The sequence below is a fragment of the Lontra canadensis genome, unplaced genomic scaffold (assembly GCF_010015895.1).
Source record: "Lontra canadensis isolate GAN:19392208 unplaced genomic scaffold, GSC_riverotter_1.0 scaffold244, whole genome shotgun sequence".
In the NCBI taxonomy this organism is placed as follows: Eukaryota; Metazoa; Chordata; class Mammalia; order Carnivora; family Mustelidae; genus Lontra; species Lontra canadensis.
Genome location: NW_022631238.1, coordinates 22611 through 35259, shown reverse-complemented (window position 1 = coordinate 35259; position 12649 = coordinate 22611).

The following is a 12649-nucleotide window of genomic DNA, read 5'->3' as shown; positions in this document are numbered from 1 at the left end:
TAGAGGTTATTATGCCTTGCTAAAGAAGTCAATCAGAGAAAGACAATTATCATATGATCTCTCTGATATGAGGAATTTGAAATGCAGGGTGGAGGTTGTGGGGGTAGGGAAGGGAAAAATGAAACAAGATGGGATGGGGAGGGAGACAAACCATAAGGGACTCTTAATCTCACAAAACAAACTGAGGGTTGGTGGGGAGTGGGAGGGTAGGGGTAGGGTAGGGTAGGGTGATTGTGTTATGGACATTGGGAGGGTATGTGCTATGGTGAGTGCTGTGAAATATGTAAGCCTGATAATTCACAGACCTGTACCACTGGGACAAATAATACATTATATGTTAATAAAAATAATTTAAAAAAAAGAAAAGAGTTATGTCTATCACATAGTGAGACTTTAAAATTCAGCTAGTTGAATAAAGAGTTACTTTTATTTTTCTTTCTTTTTTGTATCCTACCACATCATGGAAGAGAAAGGAAGTGCCCTGGAAGAAGGATGATAAGGGGAGAGAACGTACAATTCTTGACTTCTTCATCTTCTCCTAAATATTAGATATGCAGTTAAAGTCACAGACTGGTCTAGCATGAACTGGGGTAGAAAAAGAGATGTATTAAGGAGGGTACATACTGCATGGAGCACTGGGTGTGGTGCATAAACAATGAATCTTGGAACACTGAAAAAAAACCCATAAGATAATTTCAATAGATGCAGAAAAATCATTTGACAAACTACACCATCCATTTGTGATAAAAACCCTCAACAAAGCAGGCTTAGAGGGAACATACCTCAACCTAATGGAGGTCTTGTATGAATAATCCATAGTTAACATCTTCCTCAGTGGGGAAAAACACAACTTCTCCTTTACAGTCAGGAACAAAACAGGGATGTCCAATCTCACCACTTTTGATCAACATAGTACTGAAAGTCCTAGCCATAGAAATCAAACAAGAAAGAGGAATAAAAGGCAACCAGACTGGTAAGGAAGAAGTATAACTTTCATCATTGGCAGAGAACATGATACATAACCCTAGAGACTCCACCACAAAACTACCAGAACTGATAAATAAATTCAGTAAAGTCACAAGATACAAAATCAATTTACAGATTTCTGATGCATTTCTATAAACTAATAATGAAGTAGCAGGAAGATAAATTAAGAAAACAATCCTATTTACAATTGCACCAAGACTATACAATCACCTAGGAAAAAACCTAAACTAAGAGGTCAAAGACCTTTACATTGAAAACTATAAAATATTGATGAAAGAAATTGAAGAGGACACAAAGAAATGGAAAGACATTCCATGCTCATGGACTGGAAGGACACATATTGTTAAAATGTCTGTACTACCCAAAGCATTTAATGCACATTTAATGTAATCCCTATCAAGATACCAACAGCCCTTTTCACAGAACTAGAATAAAAAAAAATCCTAAAATGTATATGGTACCACAAAAGACTCTGAAAAACCAAAGCAATCTTGAAAAAGAAAAGCAAAGCTAGAATGATCACAATTCCATACTTCAAATTATATTACAAAGCTGTAATGATCAAAACAATATGGTACTGGCACAAAAATAGACATGTAGATCAATGGAACAGAGTAGAAATTGCAGAAACGAGCCCACAATTATATGATCAATTATTAAAGCAGGAGAGAATAACCAATGGGATTCCCGGAAACTACATGGCAAAAGGCAAAAGAATGAAACTGGACTTCATTTTAACACCATACACAAAAATAAACTCAAAATGGATTAAAGTCTTAAATGTGAGACCTGAAACCATAAAAATCCTGGAAGATAACACAGGCAGTAATTTCTACAACATTGTTTGTGGCAACATCCTTCTAGATATGTCAGCTGAGGCAAGAGAACAAAAGCAAAAATAAACTATTGGGACTACAACAAAATTAAAAGTTTCTGCACAGCAAAAGAATCAACCAACAGAACTATAAGAGATCCTACTGAATGGCAGAAGATACTTGCAAGTGGCATATCTAATAAAGAGTTAGTATCCAAAATATATAAAGCGCTTATGCAACTCAACATCCAATAATCCAAATTAAATAATCAAATTAAAAGCCAAATAACCCAATTAAAAATAGAAAACATGAACAGACATTTCTCCAAAGACATCTGGATGGCCAACAGATACATGAATAGATACTCAACATCACTGATCATCAGGGAAATGAAAATCAAAACTACAAAATGATATCACATCATACCTGTCAGAAGGGCTAAAATCAAGAGCTCAAGAAACAAGTGTTAGTGAGGATGTGGAGAAGAATGAACCCTCTTGCATGGCTGGGAGGAGTACAAACTGGTACACCCACTCTGGAAGACAGTACAGGTGATCCTCAAAAGGTTAAAAATAGAACTACGTTATCCAGTAATTACATTATTGGGTATTTACCTAAGGATACAAAAATACTAGTTCAAAGGGATATATGCACTCCTATGTTTATTCCAGAATCATTTATAATAGCCAAACTATGGAAACAGCTTAAGTATTCATCCATAAATGAATGGATAAAGAAGATGTAGTGTATAGGGGCACTTGGGTGGCTTAGTCAGTTAAATGTCTGCCTTTGGCTCAGGTGGTAATTCCAGTGTCCTGGGATCGAGCAGAGAGTTGGGCTCCCTACTCAGCAGGAAGTCTGCTTCTCCCCCTCCCTCTGCCTCTCCCCTGGCTCATGCTCACTTTCTCACTCTCAAATAAATAAATAAAATCTTTTTTTTAAATAAAATGTTACTCAGTCAAAAATATTGTGAATATTACTCAGTCACAAAAAAAGAATGAAGTCTTGACATTTGCAACAATGTGGATGGAGCTAGAGAATATTATGCTAGGTGAAATAAGTCAGTCAGAGAGAGACAAATACCATATGATTTCACTCATATGTGGAATTTAAGAAACAAAACCAACAAAGGAAAAAAGAGACAAACCAAAAAACAGCCTATTAACCATAGAGAACAAACTGGTGGTTACCAGAGGGGAGGTGTGGGGGGATGGATTAAATAGGTGATTTAGATTAAGGAGTGCACTTTTCTTCATAAGCACTGAGTAATTTAGTGAACAGTTGGATCACTACGTTTTATATTTGAAACTAATATAGTACTATGTGTTAACTACATTGGAATTTAAAAAAATCTCCTTCATTTCACATCTCCACAAAAACAGACAACAACAACAAAAACCCAACTTCTTGACCAAGTGGCTTCACTGGAGAATTATACAAATCATTTAAAGAAGAATTAAGGGGAGGAGTTAAGATGACTGAGGAGTAGGGGGACCCTAAGTTTGTCTCATCCCTCAAATACAGCTAGGCAGTTATCAAATCATTCTGAACACCCAAGAAATCAATAGAAGTTCTAAGAAAACAAATACTACAAGTCTACAAGTAGAAAAGCGACCACCTTTTGGAAGATAGGAGGTAGACACTTGAATCCGAAGTAATATAGCTGTAGATACAGCAGAGGTGACGGAGCCTGCTTAAGGAGGTTACTGCAAAGTATTACAAGCAATAGAGCACAAAATCGGAACTTTTAGAAGTCTGCTATGGTGGGAGACATTCCGGGCTTAAAGATGCTCAGGTGGCGAAGCAGGGCAGAATTCCAGGTGTGACACCAAGGTCTGAGGATCCCCTGGGTTGCAAGAAGAATGGGTGGCACCTAAATCCTGCACTGTTCCAGGTGAAGGAGCATGGAAGCAAGCTGAGAACAGTGAGTCTAAGTGCCAGTTTTCTGTTCTATATGGCCATAAACTGTGAACCACTCTGTGGTCCTGCAACTGCTTTCCTGGGATGGGTCCATCAAAAGGCAGAAGCATGGCACCCCTCCCCCCAGGAGGAACAGTGAAGGTCCACACTACAGGAGTCCCTAAAAGTTGGAGGTTTGGAACTCAGTCTCATGTCTGAGATGAAAAAGCTTGGACACAGGCAGGGTGAACACAAGGTTCTGACAGAAACCAGGGAGACAAGAGTGATTTATTGTTCTTTTGTGAGGGCCTACTGAGGAGTACGTGGCTCAAATATTCAGCTCCAGGGTTTGAGAGCCGGACAATGTCACGTTAATCCTGCCCATCAGTGCTGAAAACCTTCAGGGAGCAAAACAGCGCCACCTACTGGAGACCAGAACCCCGTACATCAAGCCCTGCCTCCCTGCCCACTGGAGGCGCATTTCCATTAGGGTGAGTCCATCTGATAATCAGTGCAAGAGGCCCCTCCCCCAGAAGACTAGCACAACCAACCTGCTCAAAGACAGTTTACTGATCATAGAGGGGCTTCAAAGCTTCAGCTCTAGGGGAAATAGTATCTAACCTCCTTTGCGCTTTTATTCTTTTTCATTATTAGTTTTTCATTTATTTTCTTATTTTTTCAATTCTTTTAAAATTTCTTTTTAATTTTTATTTTTATATATACATTATATACTTTTTTATTTCTATCAGTGTATTTTTAAATTTTTAAATATATATATATATATAATTTTTACCCTTATTTTGGGATCAATTTTCTTTTAACAATCAGACTAAAACACACCCAAGATCTAGGCTTTTTGTTGTGGTTGTGGTTGTGGTTGTTTTTGTTGTTGCTGTTTTCTTTTTCTCTCTTCTTTTCTTTTCTGGACAAAATGACAAGATGAAGAAATGCTCTCCAAAAGAAAGAACAGAAGGTAGTACTGACAACCAGGAATTAAATCAATACAGATATAAGTAAGATGTCTGAACTAGAATTAAAAAAAATGATTATAAGGATACTAGCTGAGCTTGAAAAAAGCATAGAAGACAGTAGAGAATCCCTTACTGTAGAGACAAAAAAACTGAAATCTAGTCAGTTCAAAGTTAAAAATGTTTTAACTGAGGTGCAGTCCCAAGTGGAGGACATAAAAATAAGGACGGGTGAAACACAAGAAAGACTCAGTGATATAGAAGATAAAATTATGGGGGAAATGAAGCTAAAAAGAAGAGGGAAAGAAAACTATTAGATCATGAAGAGAGACTTTGGGAACTCAGTAATTCCATAAAGTGAAATAAGATCTGTATCATGGAGTCCAAGTCTTGGACTCTTGTGGGGGGGTAAATTCTCCTATTTTGTGTTTCTGGAGGGGAAAAAAGCAAAATAAAATAAAATAAAATAAGTGTTTAGAACATTTTAAAAATAATAAAGTAAGCTAGGTACACTTTGGTCTGCTTAAGAGAAGTTTGATAGACAAAAGAAGGAAAAAGAAGTTAAAAATTTTAAATTAAAAAATATAGAAAATTAAAAAAAAAGAAAAGATTGCTCTTTCTGTACCCAAACAAAAACAAAAACAAAACCATACCATAAGAGACTCTTACTATAGGAAACAAACTGAGAGTTGCTGGAGGGGACATGAGTTGGGGGGATGGAGTAATTTGGTGATGGGAATTAAAGAGGGCACTTGATGTAATGAGCACTGGGTGTTATATACAACTAATGAATCACTAAATTTTACCTCTGAAACTAATAATACACTATATGTTAATTAAATTGATTCTAAATTTTAAAAATTTTTAAAAATTAAAAAAAAAAAAACAGCCAAACCCCATAGGAAGCTAGCTCCTGATTTCCCTAGAGCTGAGGCTTTGCAGCACTCTTATGATCAGTAGATTTGATGCAGGCGAGAGGTTTGTGCTGGTCTTCTGGGGAGGGGCTTCTGCCCTGATTCTCACCTGGGTTTGCCTTAGTAGAGATGTGCCTGCAGGGGCGGCGGGGGCGTGGGGTCAGTGCTTGGTGTAGCAGCTCAGTTCTCCACTTGGTGGTGCTTTTTAGATCATTAAGGTCTATCCGTGGTGGTGGGAGAGAGGTGAAAATGGTTTCCACCAGATTTGTCATCTCTGGAGAGAGAAGTTCACACCCACCTTTCTTCAGGAAGCCCTCATAGACCTGCTAATAATCACCCTTCCTGTGACCCTGGCTTCTGTCAGATCCCTGCCTTCACCCTCTCCTTGACCAAGCTGAGCAGCACTCCTGTGTTTTATCTCAGGCACCGCTGTGTTTCAAACCTCCACAATTCAGAGACCTCACAGCACAGACCTGCACTGATCCTCTGGGAAAGGGTCTCCCTGTGCTGTGGCCCGTGTAGGCTTGTCTCAGAAAATAGTTATGTGACTGTGTAGCAGTTTGGAGTTTATGGTAAATCACAGAGTTTATGGTAAATCACAACACACAGCTAGCACCAGGGTTTGCCCTCAACAGGGGTCTTTTTTCCTATACTGGTGAATGCGAAACTCAATGGTGCCCTCAGGGTCCTTTGTCCATCGATAGGCCATATCACTGTACCAAATGCACTCCAAGCAGAGGAATAGCTTCCCCCCCCCCATAAACCAGGGGATCCTCAGACAGTGCTGACTGTTCATGGGCTCCTCCTTGCTTTGCCCCCAGAGCACTAGCAGGCATGACCTTGGCTATGGTGCTGACTTCCAAAACTTCAGACTCTGTGCTCAGCAGTTTATTAAAAAAACTGGCGATATTGAAGCCCTCTCTTTTTTCCCAATCAGTGGTTTTGGGAAACAGTATTCTTGTGCAGTCCTCTGCACATGTTTTCACTTTTTTCCCCCCACTCTTTACATCTCTCCTTCTCTCTCGATACTCCCTCTGCAATCAGGGCTCCCTCCCCTTGTAGTGCCTATGGCTCTCTTCTCCCATGAATCAATTCTCCACAGTTCCTACCTTCCACAGGTCATTTTTCCTATTTGTAGATGTGCAGCTTTGTTCTCTAAGACTTCTGGACAATTTCTTAGGTATTCAAAATGATTTGGTATTTCTCTAGCTGTGTTCCAGGGAGCAGTCAAGCTTAGGATTGTCCTATTCTTCCACCATCTTAAACCCTTTCCCTGCACCAATTTCTTTATACTGCTTCTGTATCTTACATTTTTACTGAATTTATTTATGACATCTAACAGGTTTTTTGGCAGAGTCTTTAGGGTTTTCTTTTTTTTTTAAAGTGTTTTCTATGTATAGTATCATGTCATCTGCAAATAGTGACAATTTTACTTCCTCCTTACCAACATGGATGCCTTTTATTTCTTTTTCTTGTCTGATTGCTGAGGCTAAGATTTCCAGTACTATGTTGAATAATAGTGGCAGGAATGGACATACTTGTCTTGTTCCTGATCTTTGAGGGAAACATTTCAACTTTTCATTATTGAGTACAATATTAGCTGTGAGTTTGTCATATATGATCTTTATTATGTTGAGGTAAATTCTATACCCACTTTGTTGAGATTTTTTGTCATAAATTCATGTTTAATTTTGTCAAAAGTATTTTCTTCATCTATTGAGATGATCATATAAATCATATGATTATACTTCATTTTGTTAATATGGTGTATCATGTTTGATTTGCAGATATTGAATCATCCTTGCATCCTGAGGCTTTACAAAGGGAAGAAAATGGTCCTGGGGTGGGACATGTTTATGGCTTTAGCAATGTGGGAGAAGAGCATTGCAGGCAAAATACACCAGTGACTTTACTGAGGCTGTGTCTGTGTGGGCCCACATGCACTAGCAAGGTAGGGGCAAGTGCAAAAATGGCTCTTACCAGTGCCTCTGTCCCTATAGAAGTCCCAACTGGTTCTTGCCCCTCTGGAAGATCCTTTAAGATTACCAAATTAATCTCTTTTATAACTAATACAGTCACTTCTCAAACTTCTGCCTTTGAGCTGAGTCCTGTAACAAGTGACTGCATGTCTGAGCCCCTGAAAAAGAGTATCTTAGGTCCTCACAGATCCTCCTGGTCCCCTGGATGTAAGCCCCTTTGATTTCCAAAGTCAGATATTTTGAGGGGCTGCATCTGTCTCGTACAAGTCCCAAGGTTTGTTGAGCCTGATGTGGGGCACAAACTCCTCACCCTTCAGGGAAAAGTTGTGGACCCATGATAGCCCAACCTATTTTGTGTTGTCATGTCATGGGTGAGGTTTTTGGTAAGAATGTGTCATGTTTCTGCCTCTCATACCTATCTTGATGTGTGCCTCTTATACCTTATTCAGGAAAGGAGCTGTTTAGCTAGTTTTCATTTTTCTTTCCAGTGGGAATTATTTTATATGTAGCTGTAGATTTGGTGTATCCATGAAAGCAGCTGAGTTCAGTATCTTCTTATGCAGCCATCTCAGACCAGAGACTTCTTTTCTGACCCATGAATTATTTAGAAATTTATTGCTTATTTTCTAAATACCTAGGGATTTTCTATATTTTTAATTTTTAGTTTAATTTAATTATGATCTGACAGTGTGCTTTGCATGATTTGTATTCTTGCAAAATTTCTGATAAGTATTATAATGCAATTATTATTCCCGTTTCTCTATAAGGAATATGTTCTTCCTAACCCTGGGATGCCTTCAAGATTTTCTCGTCACCTTTAGTTTTCAGCAGTTTGAATATGATATGGCTGGATGTGGTTTCATTTTAGTATTTATCCTGCATGGTGTTTTCTGAGATTTTTGGATCTGTGGCTTCTTGTCTGTCATTAATTTTGGAAAATACTAGGTCATTATTTTTTCAAATATTTTCTGTCCTTTTCTTTCTTCTGGGATTCTAATTATGCAATATGTTACACTGTTTAATATTATCCTACAGATCTTAGATGTTCTGTTCTCATTTTTAAGTCTTTTTTCACTTTATGTTTCAGTTTCCAAAACTTTTAATTACCTTTTGTTAAGTTTATTAGTTCTTCCCTTGGCTGTGTTGAGTTTACTGATAAGCCTACTGAGCATTCTCCAACTTTGCTACTTTGTTTTCATTTTTACCATTTCCATATAGATCTCATAGATTTCACCTCCCTGCTATAATTACCTATCTGATCTCAAATGTGTCTACCTTTCTCCTTAGAGTTCTTAATTTTTTTTTTTAAAGTTAGCTCCACGCTCAGTGTGGAACCCAGCACAGGGCTCAAACTCATGACCCTGAGATCAAGACCTGAGCTGAGATCAAGAGTCAGACACTTAACTGACTGAGCAACCCAGGCACCCCTAGAGATTTTAATATTTTAATCATTGTTATTTTTAATTCCTTCTTATAGTTCCAATGTCTATGACAAACCTAGATCTGGCTCTAATGATTGCTTTTTCTATTCAGAATATGTTCTATTTTATTTTGTTTTATTTTATTTTACTTTATTATTTTATTATATTTTGTATATTTTCTTTTTTGTTTTCTTCTCCAAGATTTTTATTTAAATTCCAGCTAACATACAGTGCAATATTAGTTTCAGGCATAGAATTTAGTGATTCACTACTTCCATACAACACCTGGTGCTCATCACAAGTGTCCTATTTAATACCCATCACCTGTTTAACCCATTCTCCCAACCTTCCCTCCAGTAACCATCAGTTTGTTCTCTGTAGTTGAGTCTATTTCTTGATTTGCCTCTTTTTCACCATATTAATCTGGTTTGTTCTTAAATTCCACATATGAATGAAATCATATGGTATTTGTCTTTCTCTGACTGACTTATTTTGCTTAGCGTAATAAATACTCTCTAACTCCATCCACATTGTTGCAAATGGCAGTATTTCATTATTTTTTAAAACAGTGATATTGCATTGTATATATATGTGTATGTATATATCTATATTATCAACAATAGCCATATTGCTATTAATACATATATGTATATATGTTATATATGTTTATATAACATAACATGTAACATAAGATATATAACATATAGTATATAGTATATAATTTATATATATTTGTTAAATATATTTATATATAATTTACATATGTATATATGTTATATAATACTATATATATATATAACCTCTTCTTTATCCATTCATCAGTTGATGGACATTTGGACTTTGTCCATAATTTGGCTATCGTTGATAATGCTGCTATAAACATTGGGATGCATGTATCCCTTTGAATCAGTATTTTTGTATCCTATTGGTAAATAACTAGTAGTGGATTATTGGATCATAGAGTGTTCTATTTTTAACTTTTTGAGAAACCTCCATACTGTTTTCCAGAGTAGTTGCACAGTTTGCATTCTTACCAACAGCAAGAGAGTGTTCCTCTTTCTGTAAATCCTCACCAACACCTGTTGTTTCCTTTGTTAATTTTAGCCATTATGACTGGTGTGAGGTGATAGCTCATTGTAATTTTGATTTGTATTTCCCTAATGATCAGGGATGTTGGGCATCTTTTCCTGTCTTCTTTGGAAAAATATCTATCCATGTCTTCTGCCCACCTTGTAACTGGATTATTTGTCTTTTGGATGCTGAGTTTTATAAGTTTTTTATATATTTTGGATACTAGCTTTTTATCAGATATGCCATTTGCAAATATCTTCTCCAATTCCATAAGTTGCCTTTTAGTTTTGTTGATTGTTTCCTTCATTGTGCAGAAGTTTTTTATTTTGATGAAGTCCCAATAGTTTATCTTTACTTTTTGTATCTTACTTTTTTATTGAAAGCTGAACTTATATGGAGCAGTAGATATAATTAGACATAAATAATGCTTTTATACTTCTAAGTGAACATGATTTTTTTCTAGACCTTTATTTTATTTTATTTACAAATGTACTAAGGAATTGGGCTGGGTTTGAAGTTTATCATTGCTGTGGTTATCCTGTGTGAGCCAGAAATCATAAAACTGCGACATTCATACTTGGATTTTCTCACCCTCCCTTTTTCTTTGCATCATCCCTTAGTGCTGCTCTCTAGAGAGAGTCTATCTCTTGAGCTCTTTCAGCAATTTTCCACTTTTCAGCTTGTTTTTATTCCAGGTTTGTTAGCATGGCAGTAAGGGGTTAGGGAGGTGGTGTTTTCTGGTAACATCAAGGGTGAATTTTCTCTCATATCTTCCTTGTGGGCACCTGGTGGGTTCCTAGAGGAAAACCTCACAAGATAGTGTAGGGTCTTTATTGCACTTCACACTGTGCTCATAACCCACACTCAGACTTTAGCATGTACTAAGTATTTCTGATTTAATCTTCTTACTGGCTTATATGGTATTTGGGCAGTGTCTGTCCTAGATAAGCAAATGTTTAAGTCCTCTTTTAATCTTGCAGGCACCTGTCTATCACTAAATTCTGTGGTAAAAGTTTCCCACGGGAGCCCTGTTTTCAGAAGGGTACCCCCAAAATCATTAATTTGAAAATTTCCTAGCTTATTTTCTTGTTTTATGAATAGCGATGATGTTTCTTCCAGCTCTGTGCATCACTGAGCTCAAACCTGAAGTCTTTAGAAAAGTTTTTGTAACAGATAATGCTGGATCAGTTGGAAACTCATATGAGACAAAAATGGACCTTAACCCTTATCAGACTTCACATGCACCCTTAGCTTATCATGTGGGCCTCCTGCAGACATCAGTCTTTCCAGCCACTCTATATAGCCTTTTAAAGTTCTATTGGCTTCTTCTTATTCTGGGAACGTCTCTCTTTTGCACATTGTTGCCCAGATTCAGCAAGTGTTTCTAGCCACTAGGCTATTGAAATCTTCTCACCTAGCAAGGACATGTCTTTCTCTGGAATTTAGTTTCTTTAAACTTCTTTGTATCCACAGATTTTTACTGACTTTTAAAATGTGTACTTAGGGGCACCTGGGTGGCTCAGTGGGTTAAGCCGCTTCCTTCAGCTCGGGTCATGATCCCAGGGTCCTGGGATCGAGCCCCACATTGGGCTTTCTGCTCAGCAGGAAACCTGCTTTCCTTCCTCTCTCTGCCTGCCTCTCTGCCTACTTGTGATCTCTGTCTGTCAAAAAATAAATTTAAAAAATGTGTACTTAAAAAAAAGCTTACCCAATTTGTGTCTTAGCTGGTATATTTATCACAATGGTCTGTCAAGACACTCTAACTCTGAAAGAGAAGTTGCACAACACCTAATACTGAATTTAAATATGATATTCAGATCATAGGGGGAAAGCCCTCAGTTTTTCACCATTGAGCATTATGGTAGGTGTGGGTTATTCATATATGGTCTTTATTTTGTTAGGGTATTTCCCTCTAAATCTACTTTATTGAGGGTTTTTATTATGAATGGATGTTGTACTTCATCAAATGTTTTTACTGCATCTATTGAAAGGATCATATGGTTTATATCCTTTTTTTATTGACATGATGTATCATGTTGATTGATTAATGAATATTGAACCACCCTTTCAGGCCACTAATAAATTCGACTTGATCATGATGAATTATTTTTTAATGTCTTGTTAAATTTAGTTGACTAATATTTTGCTAAGGATTTTTTAATCTATATTTATAAAGAGATATTGGCTTGCAATTCTCTTTTTTGTAGTGTCTTTATCTCACTTTAGTATCAGGGTAATTCTGGACTTGTTGAATGAATTTAGAAGTTTATTTTCCTCTTCTATTTTTTGGAACAGTTTGAGAAGAATAGAAATTAACTCTCCTTTAAATGTTTGGTAGAAATCATCTGTGAAACCATCTGGTCCTGGACCTTTTTTTTTTTTTTTTTTTACAAGTTTTTTGATTACTGATTCAATTTCATTGCTGATAATTAGTCTGCTCAAGTTTTCTATTTCTTCCTGTTTTGGTTTTTGTAGTTTATAAGTTTCCAGGAATACATCCATTTCTTCTAGGTTATCCAATTTGTTGGCACATAATTTTTCATAAAATTATCTTATAATCCTTTGTATTTCTGTGGTGTTGGTTGTTATTTCTTT